Source organism: Tachyglossus aculeatus, chromosome 1, assembly GCF_015852505.1.
Source record: "Tachyglossus aculeatus isolate mTacAcu1 chromosome 1, mTacAcu1.pri, whole genome shotgun sequence".
Lineage (NCBI taxonomy): Eukaryota > Metazoa > Chordata > Mammalia > Monotremata > Tachyglossidae > Tachyglossus > Tachyglossus aculeatus.
This window is the reverse complement of record NC_052066.1, coordinates 145,209,051-145,231,457: the sequence shown is the minus strand read 5'-3', so window position 1 is coordinate 145,231,457 and position 22,407 is coordinate 145,209,051. Positions and strand designations below refer to the sequence as shown.

Here is a 22,407-nt window from a genome sequence, read left to right as displayed (position 1 = left end):
GGAGCTGGGATCAGAGAAGCAGCGTGGCTCAGTGGAGAGAGCACGAGCCTTGGAGTCCAAAGTCAGGGGTTCAAATCCCGGCTCTGCCAATTGCCAGCTGTGTGACTTTGGGCAAGTCACGTCACTTCTCTGGGCCTCAGTTCCCTCATCTGTAAAATGGGGATTAAGACTGTGAGCCCCACGTGGGACAACCTGATCACCTTGTAACCTCCCCAGCGCTTAGAACAGTGCTTTGCACACAGTAAGTGCTTAATAAATGCCATCATTATTATTAGAACCCAGGTCCTCCGTACTCTTTCTACTGGGCCGTGCTGCTTTCCACTGCTCTGGAATTGGGCCAGTTCGTGCACTATCAGAGCTGCTCTTCTCGGAGTCAGATGACTGTTCCCGTTGTCACAGAGCATCCTGGTTTTCCAGGAGGTGATGGTTATTTCCTTAGTATAAATCTTTATTCTATTTTTTGTTTTCACACCCCAGGGTGCGACTCCCAAGTCATGAACCACTGGTGAGCTCAGTTTAGTGTGTGTCAGGCAGGCAATTTTTAGAGACACCTTTCTTAGTTCCTGTCCCCTTTTCGGAAAGCAGGGTGGCCAAGTGGAAAAAGCCCAGGTCCTAGGAGTCATAGGACTTACATAATAATAATAATAATAACATTTATTAAGCACTCACTATATGAGAAACACTGTTCTAAGCGCTGGGGGGGATATAAAGTGATCAGATTGTCCAATATGGGGCTCACAGTCTTAATCACCATTTTACAGTTGAGAGAACTGAGGCACAGAGAAGTTAAATGACTTGCCCAAAGTCACACAGCAGACATGTGGCGGAGCCGGAATTAGAACCCATGACCTCTGAGTCCCAAGCCCGGGCTCTTTCCGCTGAGCCACACTGCTTCTCTAATCTCAGCTCCACCACTTCTCTGCTGTTTGTACTTGGACAAGTACACACTTGTCCACACTTTAGACTGTGAGCCCATTGTTGGGTAGGGACCGTCTCTATATGTTGCCAACTTGTACTTCCCAAGCACTTAGTACAGTGCTCTGCACACAGAAAGCGCTCAATAAATACTATTGATGATGATGATGAAGTCACTTCACTTTTCTGGGCCTCAGTTCCCTCATCTATAAAATGGGATTCGACACCTGTTTTCCCTCTTCTTAAGATTGCGAGCCCCAAGTGGGACACGGACTGTGTCCTACCTGATTAACTTGTATCTACCCAGCGCTTAGTATAAGAGCTGGACACATAGTAAGTACTTTTTTTTTTAAAAGGCATTTATTAAGCGCTTGCTATGTGCAAAGTAAGCGCTTAATAAATGCCATTAAAAAAAAAAGTACTTAACTCACTAGACTGTGAGCCCGCTGTTGGGTAGGGACCATCTCTATATGTTGCCAACTTGTACTTCCCAAGTGCTTAGTACAGTGCTCTGCACACAGTAAGCGCTCAATAAATACGATTGATTGATTGATTGATTGATTAACAAATGCCATAATTATTTGGAGGGACTATTGCATTCTTAAATAGGACTGTTCAGAAATCTAGGGTGTTGCAGAGAGGCACAGTTGCGTCATTAGTGACCAAGTGACCAATATCCTGACTGTCCTGGTTGCAGAGGACTTGCGTGCAACGTACGCATCAAATAATAATATACGATATAATATGTTATTTATTAAGTCCCCTCTCAGGGTCGCGGCTGGAGAGCTTCCAGTCCTCTACCAGTCTTGTCTACGGGAGGGAGAGTCAAGCAGAGGGCTGTCCATTTCATTCCTAGCTTGGGTAGTGGCTACCGAGTGGAAGGCAATCTACTAGAGAAGCAGCGTGGCTCACTGGAAAGAGCCCGGGCTTTGGAGTCAGAGGTCATGGGTTCGAATCCCGACTCCGCCACATGTCCACTGTGTGACCTTGGGCAGGGCATTTAACTTCTCTGAGCCTCAGTTCCCTCATCTGTAAGATGGGGATTAAGACTGTGAGCCCCCCATGGGACAACTTGATCACCTTTTGAGAAGCAGCGTGGCTCAGTGGAAAGAGCCCGGGCTTTGGAGTCAGAGGTCATGGGTTCAAATCCCGGCTCTGCCAATTGTCAGCTGGGTGACTTTGGGCAAGTCACTTCACTTCTCCGGGCCTCAGTTACCTCATCTGTAAAATGGGGATTAAGGCTGTGAGCCCCCTGAGGGACAACCTGATCACCTTGTAACTTCCCCAGCGCTTAGAACAGTGCTTTGCACATAGTAAGCGCTTAATAAATGCCATTATTATTCTTATTCTTATTATTATACTACAAATCAAAACACACCTGTGCTGGGCAGCAGCGGCTGGGGAGAGAGTCGAGGGCAGAGGCTCGTGTTTACTGCCTGGACGGAGGCAGTGGTAAACCACTTCTGGATTTTTACCAAGAAAACTCTACAGATGCACCACCATCATCATCATCATCAATCGTATTTATTGAGTGCTTACTATGTGCAGAGCACTGTACTAAGCACTTGGGAAGTACAAATTGGCAACACATAGAGACAGTCCCTACCCAACAGTGGGCTCACAGTCTAAAAGGGGAGACAGAGAACAAAACCAAACATACTAACAAAATAAAATAAATAGAATAGATACGTACAAATAAAATAAATAAATAAATAAATAGAGTAATAAATATGTACAAACATATATTCATGTATACAGGTGCTGTGGGGAAGGGAAGGAGGTAAGATGGAGGGGATGGAGAGGGGGACGAGGGGGAACGATTGCACCAGAACGATTGCAGATGGAGGCTGGGCGTTCTGGGAGAGATGTGTCCAGGCGTTGCTATGGATTGGAGATGATTTTCTAAGCGCTTATTACGTGCCAGGCACTGTACTAACAGCTGGGTCGGATACAAGCAAATCGGGTTGGACAGCCCCTGCCCCACGTGGGGCTCCCGGTTTTGATCCCCATTTTCCAGATGAGGTAACTGAGGCACAGAGAAGAGACGTGACTTGCCCAAGGTCACACAGCAGACAGGTGGCAGAGCCGGGATTAGAACCCAAGTCCTCCTGACTCCTAGTCCCATGCTTTATCCACTAGGCCATACTGTTTCTTGAGCAGGTCACTTAACTTCTGTGTAACACAGTTACCTCATCTGTAAATTGGGGATTAAGATGTGAGCCCCATGTGGGACCTGTATATATGTTTGTACATATCTATTACTCTATTTCTTTATTTATTTTACTTGTACATATCTATTCTATTTATTTCATTTTGTTAGTATGTTTGGTTTTGTTCTCTGTCTCCCCCTTTTAGACTGTGAGCCCACTGTTGGGTAGGGACTGTCTCTATATGTTGCCAACTTGTAATAATAATAATAATAATGATGATGGCATTTATTAAGCGCTTACTATGTGCAAAGCACCGTTCTAAGCGCTGGGGGGTTACAAGGTGATCAGGTTGGCCCCTGAGGGCCTCACAGTCTTCACCCCCATTTTACAAATGGAACTGATGCCCAGAGAAGTGAAGTGACTTGCCCAAGGTCACACAGCTGACAAGCGGTGGAGCGGAATTCGAACCCCTGACGTCTGACTCCAAAGCCCGGGCTCTTGCCACTGAACCACACTGCTTCTCTAAATTGTACTATACTATACTGTAGCATACTATATACTATTCTATTCCCAAACACTTAGTACAGTGCTCTACACACAGTAAGTGCTCAATAAATACGATTGAATGAACGATACAGTCCCCAAAGCTATATCTTCAGCCCTAGAGCCTTTTAGACTGTGAGCCCACTGTTGGGTAGGGACTGTTTCTATATGTTGCCAACTTGTACTTCCCAAGCGCTTAGTACAGTGCTCTGCACACAGTAAGCGCTCAATAAATACGATTGATGATGATGATGATGGGCAGTGGACTGCTTCTGACCCGATGATCTTATATCTACCCCACTGCTTATTCCTGCTTTCCTGCTTGAGTACCGCAATACTCGGCCGGAGGGGACTGTAAAGGGTAAATGTGTCAGGGCTATCCAGTGCTTAGTACAGTGTCTGGCACATAGTAAGCGCTCAAGAAATACCATAATAATTATTATTCATTCATCAATTATTATCTGCCGATGCACACAATGGGGCAGTGATCGTGTCTACTTGTTCTTTTGTCCTCTCTCAAGCGTTTAGTACAGTGCTCTTCAGGTAAGTGCTCAGTAAATACCACCGATTGATTAATCAATGGCAGTGTCGGTCACACATGGGTCTTTTCAGCCAAACTCACGTGCATGGCTGGGCTCTCACTGTCAGTAACGTCATCTCTTTCAACAGAACTTACTGAATGCTACTGTGTTCAGAGTGCTGTACTGGGTGGCTACTATGTGTGAAGCGCTATGCTGGGTACTTTCTGTGTGCAGAGCACTATACTGTGTGGTTAATGTGTGCAAAGAGCTGTCCTGGGTGCCTAAATGTGAACAGAGTACATACGCCCACCATGTTCAGAGCACTGTACTGGGTGCCCACGGTGTTCAGAACACTGTAGTAGGTGCCCTGCTGCAGACCCAGCACTGAAATAGGCTCTTGGAACATTCAAGACATATAAAAGGCATGGTCCCGGCCTTCAAGCTACTTACAATCTATTAGGGGAGACCAGCAGACCAAATGGCCAAATATTCAAGATAAAAATGTGAAAATGTAGTTATAGGTGAGAGAAACCATAATGACAGCTAGAAGTACCTTCAAATAGAAAAATTATCTATATTCATTCAGTCAGTCAGTCAATCAATCTTATTTATTGAGCGCTTACTGTGTGCAGAGCACTGTACTAGGCGCTGGGGAAGTACAAGTTGGCAACATACGGAGATGGTCCCTACCGAACGACGGGCTCACAGTCTAGAAGGGGGAGACAGACAACAAAGCAAAACATGTAGACAGGTGTTAAGATCGTCAGAATAAATAGAATTATAGCTATATGCATATCATTAACAAAATAAATAGAATAGTAAATATGTACAAGTAAAATAGAGTAATAAATCTGTACAAATATATATACAGGTGCTGTGGGGAGGGGAAGGAGGAGAGGGAAAAGGGGGCTCAGTCTGGGAAGGCCTCCTGGAAGAGGTGAGCTCTCAGTAGGGCTTTGAAAGGAGGAAGAGAGCTAGCTTGGATCTATATGCATACACAGTATTAAAAAGCATGGAAGTCCTTACTTAACTTTATGGCCCAGGCATTAATCAGACAGAGACAGAGTAGAATAGGGAGAGAGAGAGAGAGAGAGATGTCTTTTGATTTCAAAGGTGAGTTACTGACTGAGATTTTATCTCTGCAGGAGGATGTGGTGGACAAAAAGACTTCAAGAGAAGCACTGTGGTCTTGTGGATTAGAGCACAGACCTGAAGTCAAAAGAACCCAGGTTCTAATCCCGGCTCTGCCATCATCATCATCATCATCATCAATCATATTTATTAAGCACTTACTGTGTGCAGAGCACTGTACTAAGCGCTTGGGAAGTACAAGTTGGCAACATATAGAGACAGTCCCTACCCAACAGTAGGCTCACAGTCTAAAAGGGGGAGACAGAGAACAAAACCAAACATACTAACAAAATAAAATAAATAGAATAGATATGTACAAGTAAAATAAATAAATAAATAGAGTAATAAATATGTACAAACATATATACAGGTGCTGTGGGGAAGGGAAGGAGGTAAGATGGGGGGGATGGAGGGGGGACGAGGGGGAGAGGAAGGAAGGGGCTCAGTCTGGGAAGGCCTCCTGGAGGAGGTGAGCTCTCAGCAGGGCCTTGAAGGGAGGAAGAGAGCTAGCTTGGCGGATGGGCAGAGGGAGGGCATTCCAGGCCCGGGGGATGACGTGGGCCGGGGGTCGATGGCGGGACAGGCGAGAGCGAGGTACGGTGAGGAGATTAGTGGCGGCCACTTGTCTGCTGGGTGACCTGGGGCAAATCCACTTCACTTCTCGGGGCCTCAGTCCCTCATCTGTAAAATGGGGATTAAGACTGTGAGCCCCATTTGGGACAGGGACTGTATCCCACCTGATTAGCTTGTTTCTACCCCAGTGCTTAGTATGGTGCCTGGCACATAGTAAGCACTTAAGAAGTACCAGGAAAAAAAAGACACACAGTCTGCATATAGAGATTATTCTTTGCTGTGCTGATGCTTTGTTTGCTATTGAGGCTATCTGATTCTGCCTCCATTTCCTCTATTAATGCTCCACCCTGTAGCTCATGACCTTCTTGGAGAGGTTGGGTGGCCCAAAGAGACATTTAGAAGGCCTTTGGCATGCCTCTGTGGGAGGATCTAAGAGTGGCTCACTGAGGCAGAGCACCTCAGAGACACATATTAGATCGGAGGGTCCCCTTGACTGCAAATTCCTTCCTACTTAGTCTGTGATCCCCATGTGGGACCTGATTATAATAATAATAATAATAATAATAATAATGGCCTTTATTAAGCGCTTACTATGTGCAAAGCACTGTTCTAAGCGCTGGGGAAGTTACAAGGTGATCAGGTTGTCCCACATGGGGCTCCCAGTCGTAATCCCCATTTTACAGATGAGGGAACTGAGGCACAGAGAAGTTAAGTGACTTGCCCAAAGTCACACAGCTGACAATTGGTGGAGCCAATTGATAATTGGCGGAGCTGATTATCTTGTATCTACCCCAGTGCTTAGTCCAGTGCTTGACACAGAGCAAGTACTTGTGGCTCAGTGGAAAGAGCCTGGGCTTGGGAGTCAGAGGTCATGGGTTCCAATCCCAGCTCTGCCACCTGTCAGCTGTGTGACTTTGGGCAAGTCACTTAACTTCTCTGTGCCTCAGTTCCCTCATCTATACAATGGAGATTAAGACTGGGAGCCCCATGTGGGACAACCTGATCACCTTGTATCGTCCCCAGCGCTTAGAAGAGAGCTTTACACATAGTAAGTGCTTAACAAATGCCATCATTATTATTGTTTATTAACAAATACTATTATTATTATAACAACAACAATAATATTATTATCATCATCAGGAAAAGTACCTTTGTCCAGAGAATTAGGGTGAGCGTGGTTTAGTGGGAAGAGGGATTGCATTACTGAGGGCAAGATGGTATGAGCAAGGGAGCACCTCGCAAGCTTTTCCCTGGAATCTGTGGGCAGGCATCCTTTTGAGCAGGGATCCTTGTGAGCAGGGATTGTGTCTACTGACTTTATTTTGTTGTGCTCTCCCAAGCACTTTACTCCCTTGGTGAACTCATTCGCTCCCACGGCTTCAACTATCATCTCTACACTGATGACACCCAAATCTACATCTCTGCCCCTGCTCTCTCTCCCTCCCTTCAGGCTCGCATCTCCTCCTGCCTTCAGGACATCTCCATCTGGATGTCTGCCCACCATCTAAAACTCAATATGTCCAAGACTGAACTCCTTATCTTCCCTCCCAAACCCTGCCCTCTCCCTGACTTTCCCATCGCTGTTGACGGCACTACCATCCTTCCTGTCTCACAAGCCCGCAACCTTGGTGTCATCCTCGACTCCGCTCTCTCGTTCACCCCTCACATCCAGTCCGTCACCAAAACCTGCCGGTCTCAGCTCCGCAACATCGCCAAGATCCGCCCTTTCCGCTCCATCCCAACCGCTACCCTGCTAATTCAAGCTCTCATCCTATCCCGTCTGGACTACTGCACTAGCCTTCTCTCTGATCTCCCATCCTCATGTCTCTCCCCACTTCAATCCATACTTCATGCTGCTGCCCGGATTATCTTTGTCCAGAAACGCTCTGGGCATGTTACTCCCCTCCTCAAAAGTCTCCAGTGGCTACCAATCAATCTGCGCATCAGGCAGAAACTCCTCCCCCTGGGCTTCAAGGCTGTCCATCCATCCCCTTGCCCCCTCCTACTTCACCTCCCTTCTGTCCTTCTCCAGCCCAGCCCGCACCCTCCGCTCCTCCGCCGCTAATCTCCTCACTGTACCTCGCTCTCACCTGTCCCGCCATCGACCCCCAGCCCACATCCTCCCCCGGGCCTGGAATGCCCTCCCTCCGCATATCCGCCGAGCTAGCTCTTTTCCTCCCTTCAAAGCCCTACTGAGAGCTCACCTCTTCCAGGAGGCCTTCCCAGACTGAGCCCCCTTCTTTCTCTCCTCCTCCCCATCCCCCCCACCCTAAGTCCTTCCCCTCCCCACAGCACCTGCATATAATAATAATAATGATGATGGTATTTGTTAAGCACTTACTATGTGCCAAGCACTGTTCTAAGCACTGGGGTAAATACAAGGTAATCAGGTTGTCCCACGTGGGGTTCATAGTCTTAATCCCCATTTGACAGATGAGGTAGCTAAAGAACAGAGAAATTAAGTGACTTGCCCAAAGTCACACAGCTGACAAGTGACGGAGCTGGGATATGTGTTTGTACAGATCTATTACTCTATTTATTTTACTTGTACATATTTACTGTTCTATTTATTTTGTTAATGATGTGCATTTAGCTTTAATTCTGTTTGTTCTGAGGACTTGACACCTGTCCACATGTTTTGTTTTGTTGTCTGTCTCCCCCTCCTAAACTGTGAGCCCATTGTTGGGTAGGGACCGTCTCTAGATGTTGCCAACTTGTACTTCCCAAGCGCTTAGTACAGTGCTCTGCACCCAGTAAGCGCTCCATAAATACGACTGAATGAATGAATCTAATTTTATTTATTCGTATTGATGTCTGTCCCCCCCACTTTAGACGGCGAGCTCATCGGGGGCAGGGAATGTGACTGTTGATTGTTGTACTTTCTGAAGCGCACAGTACAGTGCTCTGCACACAGTAAGCGCTCAATAAATATGATTGAATTGAGTAGGTGTCCCTTCAGGGGGATTCCCCATCTTTAAGCTAGGGAACAGGGGCCTACTGTCCCCTTTTAAGCCTCGCCTGGTGTATCTCAGTGGTGTTTGCCGTGTCGGGTTTGTTGTGTCCACAGCCCAACCGGTCTCTATGGCAACGAGGCTGTGATGAACACATTCCCACACCCACACTCCTCCCGTCCTCCGTCACCCTCCCAAGCCGACTCTGGGCGGGCAGCAGGAAGAGAAGAGCACTGTTTACGCTCCCCGGCCGACGGAGAGAGGGTGAGGGATTTTAAACAGCAAAATGACCTCAGTCTGGCCCCCAGCTAGAGTTGACTTGGCCCTATTTCTGTATGCAAGAGAGCAATCAATCAATCAATCAATCGTATTTATTGAGCGCTTACTGTGTGCAGAGCACTGGACTAAGCGCTTGGGAAGTACAAGTTGGCAACAGATAGAGACAGTCCCTACCCAACAGTGGGCTCACAGTCTAAAAGGGGGAGACAGAGAACAAAACCAAACATACTAACGAAATAAAATAAATAGAATAGATAGGTACAAGTAAAATAAATGGAGTAATAAATATGTACAAACGTATATACATATATACAGGTGCTGTGGGGAAGGGAAGGAGGTAAGATGAAGGGGATGGAGGGGGGATGAAGGGGAGAGGAAGGAAGGGGCTCAGTTTGGGAAGGCCTACTGCAACAGGGAGAGCCCCCATTTCTTTCTAATTCATTCATTCAGTCGTATTTTCTGAGCGCTTATTGGGGGCAGAGCACTGTACTAAGCACTTGGAAAGCACAATTCGGCAACAGATAGAGACAGTCCCAACCAAACAATGTCTAGACTGTGAGCCCACTGTTGGGTAGGTACCGTCTCTCTATGTTGCCAACTTGTACTTCCCAAGTGCTCAGTCCAGTGCTCTGCACACAGTAAGCGCTCAATAAATGCGATCGAATGAATGAATGAATGAATGAACGATGGACTCACAGCCTAGAAGGGGGAGACAGACAACAAAACAAAACATTCATATGGTGGTGCACTGTGGCTCAGTGGAAAGAGTGTGGGTTTGGGAGTCAGAGGTTGTGGGTTCTAATCCCCGCTCCGCCGCTTGTCAGCTGTGTGACTTTGGGAACGTCATTTCATTTCTCGGTGACTCAGTGACCTCATCTATAAAATGGGGATGAAGACTGTGAGTCCCTCATGGGACAACCTGATCACCTTGTAACCTCCCTAGCGCTTAGAACAGTGCCTTGCGCTTAGTAAATGCCATTATTATTTTTATTATTATTATTCTTATAAGAGAAGCAGCATGGCTCAGTGGAAAGCCCGGGCTGGGAAGCCAGAGGTCGTGGGTTCTGATCTCGGCTCCGCCACTTGTCAGCTGTGTGACCTTGGACGAGTTACTTCACTTCTCTGGGCCTCAGTTCCCTCATCTGCAAAATGGGGATGAAGACTGTGAGCCCCACGTGGGATAGCCTGATTACCTTGTATCTACCCCAGCGCTTAGAACAGTGCTTGGCACATCGTAAGTGCTTAAGAAATACCAACATTATTATTTCTAGACTGTGAGCCTGTTGTTGGGTAGGGACCGTCTCTATCTGTTGCCGACTTGTACTTCCCAAGCGCTTAGTACAGTGCTCTGGACACAGTAAGCACTCAATAAATACAGTTGAATGAATGAATGAATAATGAATTAATGAATAGGGACCAACTCTGTTGCCGACTTGTACTTCCCAACTGCTTAGTCCAGTGCTCTGCACACAGTCAGCGCTCAATAAATACGATTGAATGAATGAATTATTATTATGAATGAACGAACGAATGAATGAATGAATGAATAGGGACCGACTGTTGCCAGCTTGTACTTTCCAACCGCTTAGTACAGTGCTCTTCCCACAGTAAGCGCTCAATAAATACGAGTGAATGAATGAACGAACGAATGAATGAATGAAGGAATGACGGAATAATGAATGAATAGGGACCGACTCTATCTGTTGCCAACTTGTACTTCCCAAGCGCTTAGTCCAGTGCTCTGCACACAGTAAGCGCTCAATAAATACGATTGAATGAATGAATAATTATTATGAATGAACGAGCAAATGAATGAATGAATGAATGAATAGGGACCGACTGTGTTTCCAACTTGTACTTCCCAACCCCTTAGTCCAGTGCTCTGCACAGTCAGCGCTCAGTAAATACGATTGAATGAATGAATTATTATCATGAATGAACGAACGAATGAATGAAGGAATGGCAGATGAATGAATGAATGAATAGGGACCAACTCTGTTGCCAATTTGTACTTCCCAACCGCTTAGTACAGTGTTCTTGCCACAGGAAGCGCTCAATAAATACAATTGAATGAATGAATTATTATTATGAGTGAACGAATGAATGAAGGAATGAATGAATGACGGATGGATGAATGAATAGGGACCGACTCTATCTGTTGCCAACTTGTACTTCCCAAGCGCTTAGTCCAGTGCTCGGCACACAGTAAGCGCTCAATAAATAAGATTGAATGAATGAATTATTATTATGAATGACGGATGAATGAATGAATAGGGACCGACTCCATCTGTTGCCAACTTGTACTTCCCAACCGCTTGGCACAGTGCTCTGCACACAGTAAGCGCTCAATAAATACGATCGGATGAATGAATTATTATTATGAATGAATGAATGAATGAATAGGGACCGACTCTATCTGTTGCCAACTTGAACTTCCCAACCGCTTACTACAGTGCTCTGCACACAGTCAGCGCTCAATAAAGACGATTGAATGAATGAGTTATTATTATGAATGAACGAGTGAACGAATGAATGAAGGAATGAATGAATGACGGATGGATGAATGAATAGGGACCGACTCTATCTGTTGCCAACTTGTACTTCCCAACCGCTTAGTCCAGTGCTCTGCACACAGTAAGCGCTCAATAAATATGATTGAATGAATGAATTATTATTATGAAAGAATGAATGAATGAATGAATAGGGACCGACTCCATCTGTTGCCAACTTGTCTTTCCCGACTGCTTAGTCCAGTGCTCTGCCCACAGTAAGTGCTCAATAAATACAATTGAATGAATGAATGATTATTATTATGAAGGAACCCTTCTAGATTGTGAGCCCACTGTTGGGTAGGGACCGTCTCTATACGTTGCCAACTTGGACTTCCCAAGCGCTTAGTCCAGTGCTCTGCACACAGTAAGCGCTCAATAAATACGATTGATTGAACGAACGAATGAATGAATGAATGACAGATGAATGAATGAATGAATAGGGACCGACTCTGTTGCCAACCTGTACTTCCCAACTGCTTAGTAGAGTGCTCTTCCCACAGTAAGCGCTCAATAAATACGATTGAATGAATGAATGAATTATTATTATGAATGAACGGACGAATGAATGAATGAATGAATGAATGACGGATGAATGAATGAATGAATAGGTACCGATTCTATCTGTTGCCAAATTTTACTTCCCAAGCGCTTAGTCCAGTGCTCTGCACGCAGTAAGTGCTCAATAAACACTATTGAATGAATGAATTATTATTATGAATGAACGAATGACTGAATGAATGAATAGGGACCAACTCTATCTGTTTCCAACTTGTACTTCCCAACTGCTTAGTCCAGTGCTCTGCACACAGTCAGCGCTCAATAAATATGATTGAATGAATGAATTATTATCATGAATGAACGAACGAATGAATGAAGGAATGAAGGAATGACGGATGAATGAATGAATAGGGACCAACTCTGTTGCCAACTTGTACTTCCCAAGCGCTTAGTACAGTGCTCTTCCCACAGTAAGCGCTCAATAAATACGATTGAATGAATGAATTATTATTATGAATGAACAAATGAATGAAGGAATGACAGATGAATGAATGAATGATCCCAAGTGCTTAGTCCAGTGCTCTGCACACAGTAAGCGCTCAATAAATACGATTGAATGAATGAATTATTATTATGAATGAATGAATAGGGACCGACTCTATCTGTTGCCAACTTGTACTTCCCAACTGCTTAGTACAGTGCTTTGCGCACAGTCAGCGCCCAATAAAGACGATTGAATGAATGAATGAATTATTATTATGAATGAACAAGCGAACGAATGAATGAAGGAATGAATGAATGATGGATGGATGAATGAATAGGGACCGACTCTATCTGTTGCCAACTTGTACTTCCCAACCGCTTAGTCCAGTGCTCTGCACAGCCAGCGCTCAATAAATACGATTGAATGAATGAATTATTATTATGAATGAATGAATGAACAGGGACCGACTCTATCTGTTGCCAACTCGTACTTCCCAACTGCTTGGCACAGTGCTCTGCACACAGTCAGCGCTCAATAAAGACGATTGAATGAATGAATTATTATCATGAATGAACGAACGAATGAATGAAGGAATGAATGAATGACGGATGGATGAACGAATAGGGACTGACTCTATCTGTTGCCAACTTGTACTTCCCAACCGCTTAGTCCAGTGCTCTGCACACAGTAAGCGCTCAATAAATACGATTGAATGAATGAATTATTATTATGAATGAATGAATGAACAGGGACCGACTCTATCTGTTGCCAACTTGTACTTCCCAACCGCTTAGTCCAGTGCTCTGCACACAGTCAGCGCTCAATAAATATGATTGAATGAATGAATTACTGTCATGAATGAACAAACGAATGAATGAAGGAATGAAGGAATGACGGATGGATGAATGAATGAATAGGGACCGACTCTATCTGTTGCCAACTTGTACTTCCCAAGCACTTAGTCCAGTGCTCTGCACACAGTCAGCGCTCAATAAACACGATTGAATGAGTGAATTATTATTATGAATGAATGAGGAGGGACCGACTCTATCCGTTGCCAACTTGTACTTCCCAACCGCTTAGTACAGTGTTCTGCACACAGTCAGTGCTCAATAAACACGATTGAATGAATGAATGAATAATTGTCATGAATGAACGAACGAATGAATGAATGAATGAATGACGGATGGATGAATGAACGAATAGGGACTGACTCTATCTGTTGCCAATTTGTACTTCCCAATCGCTTAGTCCAGCGCTCTGCACACAGTAAGCGCTCAATAAATACGATTGAATGAATGAATTGTTATTATGAATGAATGAATGAATGAATGAATGAATAGGGACCGACTCTATCTGTTGCCAACTTGTACTTCCCAAGCGCTTAGTCCAGTGCTTTGCACACAGTCAGCGCTCCATAAATACGATTGAATGAATGAATTATCATGAATGAATGAAGGAATGAAGGAATGACGGACGAATGAATGAATGAATAGGGACCAACTCTGTTGCCAACTTGTACTTCCCAAGCGCTTAGCACAGTGCTCTGCACACAGTAAGCGCTCAATAAATACGATTGAATGAATGAACGAACGAATGAATGAAGGAATGACAGATGAATGAATGAATAGGGACCGACTCTATCTGTTGCCAACTTGTCCTTCCCAAGCGCTTAGTCCAGTGCTCTGCACACAGTCAGCGCTCAATAAATACGATTGAATGAATGCATTATTATCATGAATGAACGAAGGAATGACGGATGAATGAATGAATAGGGACCGACTCTGTTGGCAACTCATACTTCCCAACAAGTGCCACGAACGAACGAACGAACGAACGAACGAACGAACGAACGAACGAACGAACGAACGAACGAACGAACGAACGAACGAACGAACGAACGAACGAACGAACGAACGAACGAACGAACGAACGAACGAACGAACGAACGAACGAACGAACGAACGAACGAACGAACGAACGAACGAACGAACGAACGAACGAACGAACGAACGAACGAACGAACGAACGAACGAACGAACGAACGAACGAACGAACGAACGAACGAACGAACGAACGAACGAACGAACGAGGGGTGTGCGGGCGGGGCGCCGTTTGTCCGAGAGGCGGGGGGCGGGAGAGCGCAGGCGCGGGCCCCACCCCTCTCCTCCCCCCCCCCCTCCGGGGCCGGGCGTCCCGCGCGTGCGCCGTGGCCCCGCCGCGAGTGACAGATGACGTCATGGGGCGGGCCGCGGGGCATTGTGGGGCGGGCGGTCGGCCGTGAGGGAGGGAGGGAGGGAGGGCGGGGCGGCCATTTTCGGCGTCTGAGGCGGGTGGGCGGTGGTCGGTTGTCAGGCGGGGGCGGGATGAGGCGGGGAGGCGGCGGCGGCGGCGGCGGCGGCGGCGGCGGCGGCGGCAGCGGGGCGAGCCCGGCGCGGCGGTGACTGCGGACGTCTCGGCCCCGCCCGCTCTTCCTCGTCCTCCTCCTCGTCCTCCCCCTCCTCGTCCTCCCCTCAGGGGCGGCGGCTGCGGAGGGAGGGAGGCCGGCCGGCCGGCGGGCAGGCAGCGAGTGTCGCGCAGGCCCGGTTGCCCGCGGGGCCCCGCAGCCCGTGGACCTCGCGGCCCCCAGGAGCAGGACGGTGAGTCCGCGTCCGCCCGGCCGTCCCCCGCCTTGGCCGTCCCGAGGCTCGGTTCCCCGGGGAGCGCAGCGCCCAGCGCCGTGGTCCCGCACCCGGAGCGGGCGCCGGGGGATAATGGGGGGACGGGGGGACGGGACGGGACGGGACGGGACGGGGGGAGAAGCGGATTTGAAAGCTGCCAGTGGCTTTGTCCCAGTCGTTTCCTTCCGGGCTGCCCCCCCCCGCCCCCCCCGCAGGGCACCGCCCGGGGACGACACCCTCATGGACACTCGGCCTGGCCTGGCCTGGCCTGGAAGGGCGGCGCCCTTCCTCTCTTCCTCCTCTCTCTCCTCTTCTCGTCCTTCTTTCCCTCCTCCTCTTCTTCCTCTCCTCCTCCTCTTCCTCTTCCCTCCCCTTCCTCCCTTCCTCTTCCCCTCCTCCTCTTCGTCCTCGCCTCTTCTCTTTCTCTCCTCCTTTTCCCTTCCTCTTGGTCCTTTCCTCTTCTTCCCCCTCCTCTTCCCTTCCTCTCCTCCTTTTCCTTTCCTCTCCTCCTCTTCCCTTCCTCTTCTTCTCCTTCTTCCTCTTCCCTTCCCCTCCTCTTCGTCCTCTCCTCTTCTTCCTCCTCTTCTTTTTCCCTCCTCTTCCTCTCCTCCCTCTCCTCCTCCTCTCCTCCTCTTCTCTTTCTTCCTCTTCCCTTCCTCTCCTCTTCATCCTCCCCTCTTCTTCCTCCTCCTCTTCCTCTCCTTCCTCTCCTCCTCTCCTTCCTCCCCTCCTCTCCTTCCTCCCCTCCTCCTCTTCCTCTCCTTCCTCCCCTCCTCCTCTTCCTCTCCTTCCTCCCCTCCTCCTCTTCCTCTCCTTCCTCCCCTCCTCCTCTTCCTCTCCTTCCTCTCCTTATCCTCTTCCTCTCCTTCCTCTCCTCCTCCTCTTTCTCTCCTTCCTCTCCTCTTCCTCTTTCTCTCCTTCCTCTCCTCCTCCCCTCCTTCCTCCCCTCGTCCTCTTTCTCTCCTTCCTCTCCTCCTCCTCTTCCTCTCCTTCCTCCCCTCCTCCTCTTCCTCTCCTTCCTCCCCTCCTCCTCTTCCTCTCCTTCCTCCCCTCCTCCTCTTTCTCTCCTTCCTCTCCTCCTCCCCTCCTTCCTCCCCTTGTCCTCTTTCTCTCCTTCCTCTCCTCCTCCTCTTTCTCTCCTTCCTCTCCTCCTCCTCCTCTCCCTCTCCTCCTTTTCCTCTCCTTCCCCTCTTCCTCTCCTCCTCCTCTTCCTCTCCTCTTTATCCTCTCCTCTTCCTCTCCATCTCCTCTTCATCCTCTTCCTCTCCTCCTCCTCCCGTCAGATTGTCAAGAAATGAATCCAGTGGCTCTCTGTCCACCCCTCCGCCTTTGGCTCACGTCCGTGGCCCTTGTTGGACATTCAGGTCGCGGGAGAGGTCCGAGTCTTCTCGCCCCGTCGTCCTCCTGTCCGCCTCTTTTGTCCAACCCTCCCTTCCAAGTCCACTGGAAAGTCTCTCCCCGCCAGGGCCAGTGGAGTTTCGGAATTGGTTGGACGGGGACAATTCTCTATTCTATTTTTTCGATTCTATCATATTTTTTTAACGCTAACACTACTACCGGGAAAAGTAGCGGTTTATATGGTGGCAGCAAAGAGTTTTGAAAAATTCCTATCGCGATTCAGCGGTAAGTCGTCTTGCAGTTTGCAGTGCTTTCTGTCCCTTGTGATCCGCTCGCTCGCCTTTAAAGAGCTGTCGTTTTGGACCTCTGCAGAGCATTTGGATATTGAAAGGAATACGAAGTTGGGAACAAAATCCAGCAAAGTTTCAGTTTCATTTTATCGTCCACGATCTTAAACCTGTGACAGGTTTCTTTGAGACTAGTTCGCTCCTCGTTTTAGTTTATTATGATTTCCAAGAATGTGGTACAGTGCGACTAAGCCAACGATCTTTTCTGGGGTGACAGACTAAGTGTATTAGATGGAAGAAAAAAGCCGACCCCACATGGAAAAGGGGGATTTTTGTTTTGCCTTGTAAACCGTAGCAGCAGATCAATGCATCTGATAAGGAGAAACTACAGACACGGTAGGGAATTTGAATCATTATGAAAAATATTAAGGATTCATCAGAGCTATCGTGCTCTTAACCGGCGGTAGATTGTGCCGGAAACCATATCTGGGAGGGTAGGGAGCAAAAGCCTGTATTAGCCCATTTCTCAAAGTCACCAAAGAATGCAACATCATTTCTGCATCATGTTGCGGTTGAAGTTTGGCAACCTTACCGTATTTCTGAGATAGCGTAAAGAGAAGAGGATGGGGCTGGGAATGAAAGCGAGGATGATCTTAGCAGTCTCTTCTTTATTGTGCTGCAAAGAAAATTTCTAGTGTTAGATGCTAGCAGTATTTAGTAGGTCCTTTTTAAAAAAAGTTTTATGATAGTCACGTTTTCCACATGAGAAGGCAAAAAGATTTTGAGCTTGGTATGGGGAAAAATGTCTTTTATTGATAGTCTGAGCAGCACTGAAGAGAGCACGTAGATATCTGAGCTAAAACCCAGGAGCTTGAATAGAAATTTTTAGTATATAGCAGGAGCCATGAGCATCAGTTTATTTTAAAGGCAATTAATTTGGATGTGGATTGACAACCAAAATGATCTGATCCTTTAAACCTAAGGAAGTAGTTAACTACTTAAGCTTCCTAGGACTATTTCCACCAACCTGCAGTCTTTACTCCAGAGCTTCCCCCTCCTTTGTGAATCCATTTATCTCTCTGCAGCCCGTTGGGGTGGAGGGCCCTTCTGTCGCTCCTGCTAGTGATCTGGACTCAAGATCTTGGACTACAGATACACATCTGGACAATGACCATGGTCGAGAGGCCAAATGAATCCAGTTTAAGGGCCTTCCGTAATGGGCCCCGTTCACTTCCCAGTATTTATCATCAAACCGGGAAGGAGTGCCATCCTGGGTGAGCCCCGCAGTACGTCCAGCGCAGGCGGTCAATCCGTCAATGCTATTTGTTGAGCACTTAGTCCCGTGCTCCGGACGCAGTGACCGCTCAATCAGTTCTGTGGATGGATCGGCTGCAGGGCGCTGTACTGAACGTTTGGGAGAGAACAAGACGAGGGAGTTGGCAGACGCCATCCCTGCCCAAGTCAGGGATTCTGCTTTTGATGCTGGCAACAAAATTATCTTCTCCCCCTCATCCCCCTCTCCATCCCCCCCATCTTACCTCCTTCCCTTCCCCACAGCACCTGTATATATGTATATATGTTTGTACATACTTGTTACTCTATTTTACTTGTACATATCTATTCTATTTATTTTATTTTGTTAGTATGTTTGGTTTTGTTCTCTGTCTCCCCCTTTTAGACTGTGAGCCCACTGTTGGGTAGGGACTGTCTCTCTATATATGTTGCCAACGTGTACTTCCCAAGCACTTAGTACAGTGCTCTGCACACAGTAAGCGCTCAATAAATACGATTGATGATGATGATGAACGAAAGACTTTCGGAGGAACTACGTGATGGTTGCCCTGGCTGACATCCATCCTCCTGGTTGGGAGGCACCTTCTAAACGTCCCCCACTTCCCCCTCTAGGCACCCGTAGTAAACCGCTCAGTATATTTTGGTTTCTTTTCTTGAAGATACACAAGCATTTTCATTTCTCTCTGTGTAGGCCTCTTCTCTATCCATGCCAGGCATTTCAGAAAGTGACTGTTTTAAATGGGGGAAAAAAAAAGGTGAGTCATAAAGCTATTTAGTCACGGCATCTCACCATTTTAGTTTTGTTCTCGAGGTTTCGTCTTCCATATCGGCTCTCTTGGTCTGGCATCATCCTCTCGGTAACGTTAAGAAGCTGAGACATTATCCAGCTTTAGAAAAACCCAGTCGATTTCAGCCTAGAGCATCGTTAATTGCCTTTCTTTGCTTAAAGGCAGTAATTATTCTGTTGATTAACAATTATTCTTAATGTATTAGGGTGAAATTGCTGTCATTTTTATTTTTCATGTCCAGGGAAATAGTATCCTTTCTGCAGTGAAATTAATACCGCTTAACCGTGACTTACTTGAATTCTCTTTCTCCAGATTTTATGTAGATTCACTTAGTGGCCAGGTAATGCATCCTATAAGCCGTCTAGGCATTAATTACTAAATTTTAGTCATAGATAATAGGGTTAATCTCTAGTTCTATTCAAAAAGGATTTGGGCTGTAGACATTTGAATTGTAAAGACTAATGGTTGTTTTCAGCCAAGAAAATGCTTCCTTAATCAATGGTATCTTTTTCTTCACATCTTTCTGGAGAATTCCCCCCCACCCCTCCACCCCTTTCCAATGCAGTATTTAGGTACTTTAAAGTTTACCATTTCTGCATCTTAATTTTTCCTGAAGAGAAGACTTGCACTGAAATAACACTCAGATCGTTAATGTTAGAGTAATGATCAGAACTCGTACCTCAGTTTATTGTTTAGTTAATGCACCATGTTGACTTTTGGCAAATAGACATCTCTACTGGAGAATTCTGTATTTAAGAAGCTCTTTTAGATTTATCTTCATACTGATTGAGATGTATATGGAAAGCGACTTTATGCCGTATCTTGTAGAAAAATGGGCAGAGCAGTACAGATGACCTAACTAGTGAAAGTGATGGAAAATTTCCAATGAAAATTGTATCTCAGGGTAAGGACTTTGTGGAAAAGAGGTACCGTATTTACTTGCCTTATTGCCTCCATCCCATAATATCCCCCTTCCCCCTTGGATTTTTAAGGCAATATACGATTAATTTTTTTTGTAAGCGGTGATGTTGGCACAGACGTGGAAGTAGGATCAAGGTTCCCTGGAAAAGCGCACGTGCCTACCTGGGGTAGGAAGAGGAAAAGTTGGAGGGGGTTGCGGGGAGGACATTCTGTAAAATGGGAATTAAGACTGTGAGCCCCACGTGGGACAACCTGATCACCTTGTATCCCCCCCCAACGCTTAGAACAGTGCTTTGCACATAGTAAGCGCTTAACAAATGCCATTATTACATTACAATACCGCATTTCACTGAGTGCCTACAGTATAGAAGCTAGTGCCCTCTAGTCTTTTCCTTTTCTCCTCTCATTCTCCTTTCCCCCCGCTGCTCCCCTTATTCCTAGACCCCATTCCCGACATAATAACCATTCCCCTGTTCTGGGGCTGCAAAAGCGAGGCAATTATGCAGGTAAATATGGTAATACAAAAGACAGCATGCATATCTGGCTCAATTGCCATAAGTGAACACGTCAGATGAAATTGTTGTAAAAGCATCAGAATCTTTTTGCTTTAGTCAGGCTCGTCAAGTTTTTCAGGATTACAGACATACATGCTGCCTTTATGGAAACTGTCATTTTGACAAAAGCTTTCATATGTTGGGTTTTCGTGATTTGGAGGTTATCTAGCGATTTGGAACTGAAAGTGGAAATTTTTGAAATCCCTAATGTTTACTTTTCACTTTGTGTTTCTTACAAATTTAGGGGATAAAAATGATGGAAGGTTAATTTTTAAGATGTGTGAAAAATTTGTGGTGAAATTAACCAGTTAAGAAGACAGTTGCAGATTTTGAGAATTTGTCTGAATTAGAAGAAATAAAATCATGTAGCAAGAGGCAGCCATTTACCGTTGCCACTCCAGAATATGAATTGAGAAAGGTAGTCTGAATTCTGTATGGAATTTTCAAATTTTTTTTAGGGCATCCTTTGGAGTGTTTAATCCGAGGTAAAGCTAATTGGCAAACAGGTTCTGTTGATTGGTACATCTCTTAACTGTACCTAAAAAATAATCTTTTGAGAGTTTCAAATTAAATTTCATTTCCTTCAGTTAATAGTTTTTATTTTTATTTTTTTAATGACATTTTTAAAGCGCTTAGTATGTGCCAGGCACTGTACTAAGTGCTGGGATTTTTCATTTATTCATTCAGTCGTATTTATTGAGTGCTTACTGTGTGCAGAGCACTGTACTAAGCGCTTGGGAAGTACAAGTTGGCAACATATAGAGACGGTCCCTACCCAACAGTGGGCTCACAGTCTAGACATAAAATAATCTGCCTGGACACAGTCCCTGTCCCACATGGGGCTCATAGTCTTAATCCCCATTTGACAGATGAGGAAACAGGCACAGAGAAGTTGTGACATGAGCATTTACTGTGTGCAGGGCACTGTACTAGGCGCTTGGGAAGTACAAGTTGGCAACATTATAGAGACGGTCCCTACCCAAAAGCGGGCTCACAGTCTAGAGGGGGGAGACAGACAACAAAACAAAGCATATTAACAAAAAAAAAAATCAAAATATCAAAAAAATAATCTGCCTGGGTGTGCAATATGTCCCTGACACTCCTGAGCTCTTCTTGTAGTGGTGAGATTATATGGGGCTCACAGTCTTAATCCCCATTTGACAGATGAGGAAACAGGCAGAGAGAAGTTAAGTGACGTGAGCGCTTACTGTGTGTTGGGCACTGTACTAGGCGCTTGGGAAGTACAAGTTGGCAACATATAAAGACGGTCCCTACTCAACAGCGGGCTCACAGTCTAGAGGGGGGAGACAGACAACAAAACAAAGCATATTAACAAAATAAAAAAAAATCAAAATATCAAAAAAATAATCTACCTGGGTGTTCAATATGTCCCTGACACTCCTGAGCTCTTCTTGTATTATTGAGATTATATGCCTTCAGGAGAAGGTGTAGGAGTGAGAAAGTCCATCCCAGGACTTAGCTGCAGACTAGGCTGACCAAAGGCCGACAGGCCTGTCTCCTTGTTTGTTTTGTTGTCTGTCTCCCCACTGAACCCGTTGTTGGGCAGGGATTGTCTCCATTTGTTGCTGAACTGTACTTTCCAGGAGTTTAGTACAGTGCTCTGCACACAGTGGGCGCTCAATGGGTACGATTGAATGAATGGAATGAATGAATACAAGGAGGGATGGGCTGGGACCGCCCAAAGTGCAGTTAGGTTTGAGGGGACTCAAAAATCCCTCAAGGCTCCCATTTTAGAATATATTCATTGTAGGAATCTCTGGACTGTAAGCTCCTTGTGGGCAGGGAATATGTCTACCAACTCTGTTGTACTCTGCGCACCGTAAGTGCTCAATAAATACTATTGATTGATTGATTGATAGTTGTGGACTGCTGAGAATTAGACTCAGCACCCTCAAAAATATTTTCCAATGCAGACACTAGCCATGGGCCAACCTGGACGATCCAGAAG

At 46.2% G+C, this 22,407-nt stretch overlaps 1 protein-coding gene across 1 annotated transcript in view; it reads left to right on the top strand.

The window, feature by feature from the left end:
• The first annotated feature begins 15,090 nt into the window (after positions 1–15,090).
• The window catches only part of KLC1 (kinesin light chain 1), an 83,409-nt gene continuing 76,092 nt past the window's right edge, over positions 15,091–22,407 (top strand). The window contains exon 1 of the mRNA XM_038751325.1: positions 15,091–15,236. The gene's annotated coding sequence lies outside the window, so the exon portion shown is untranslated. The remainder of the gene's footprint in view (positions 15,237–22,407) is intronic.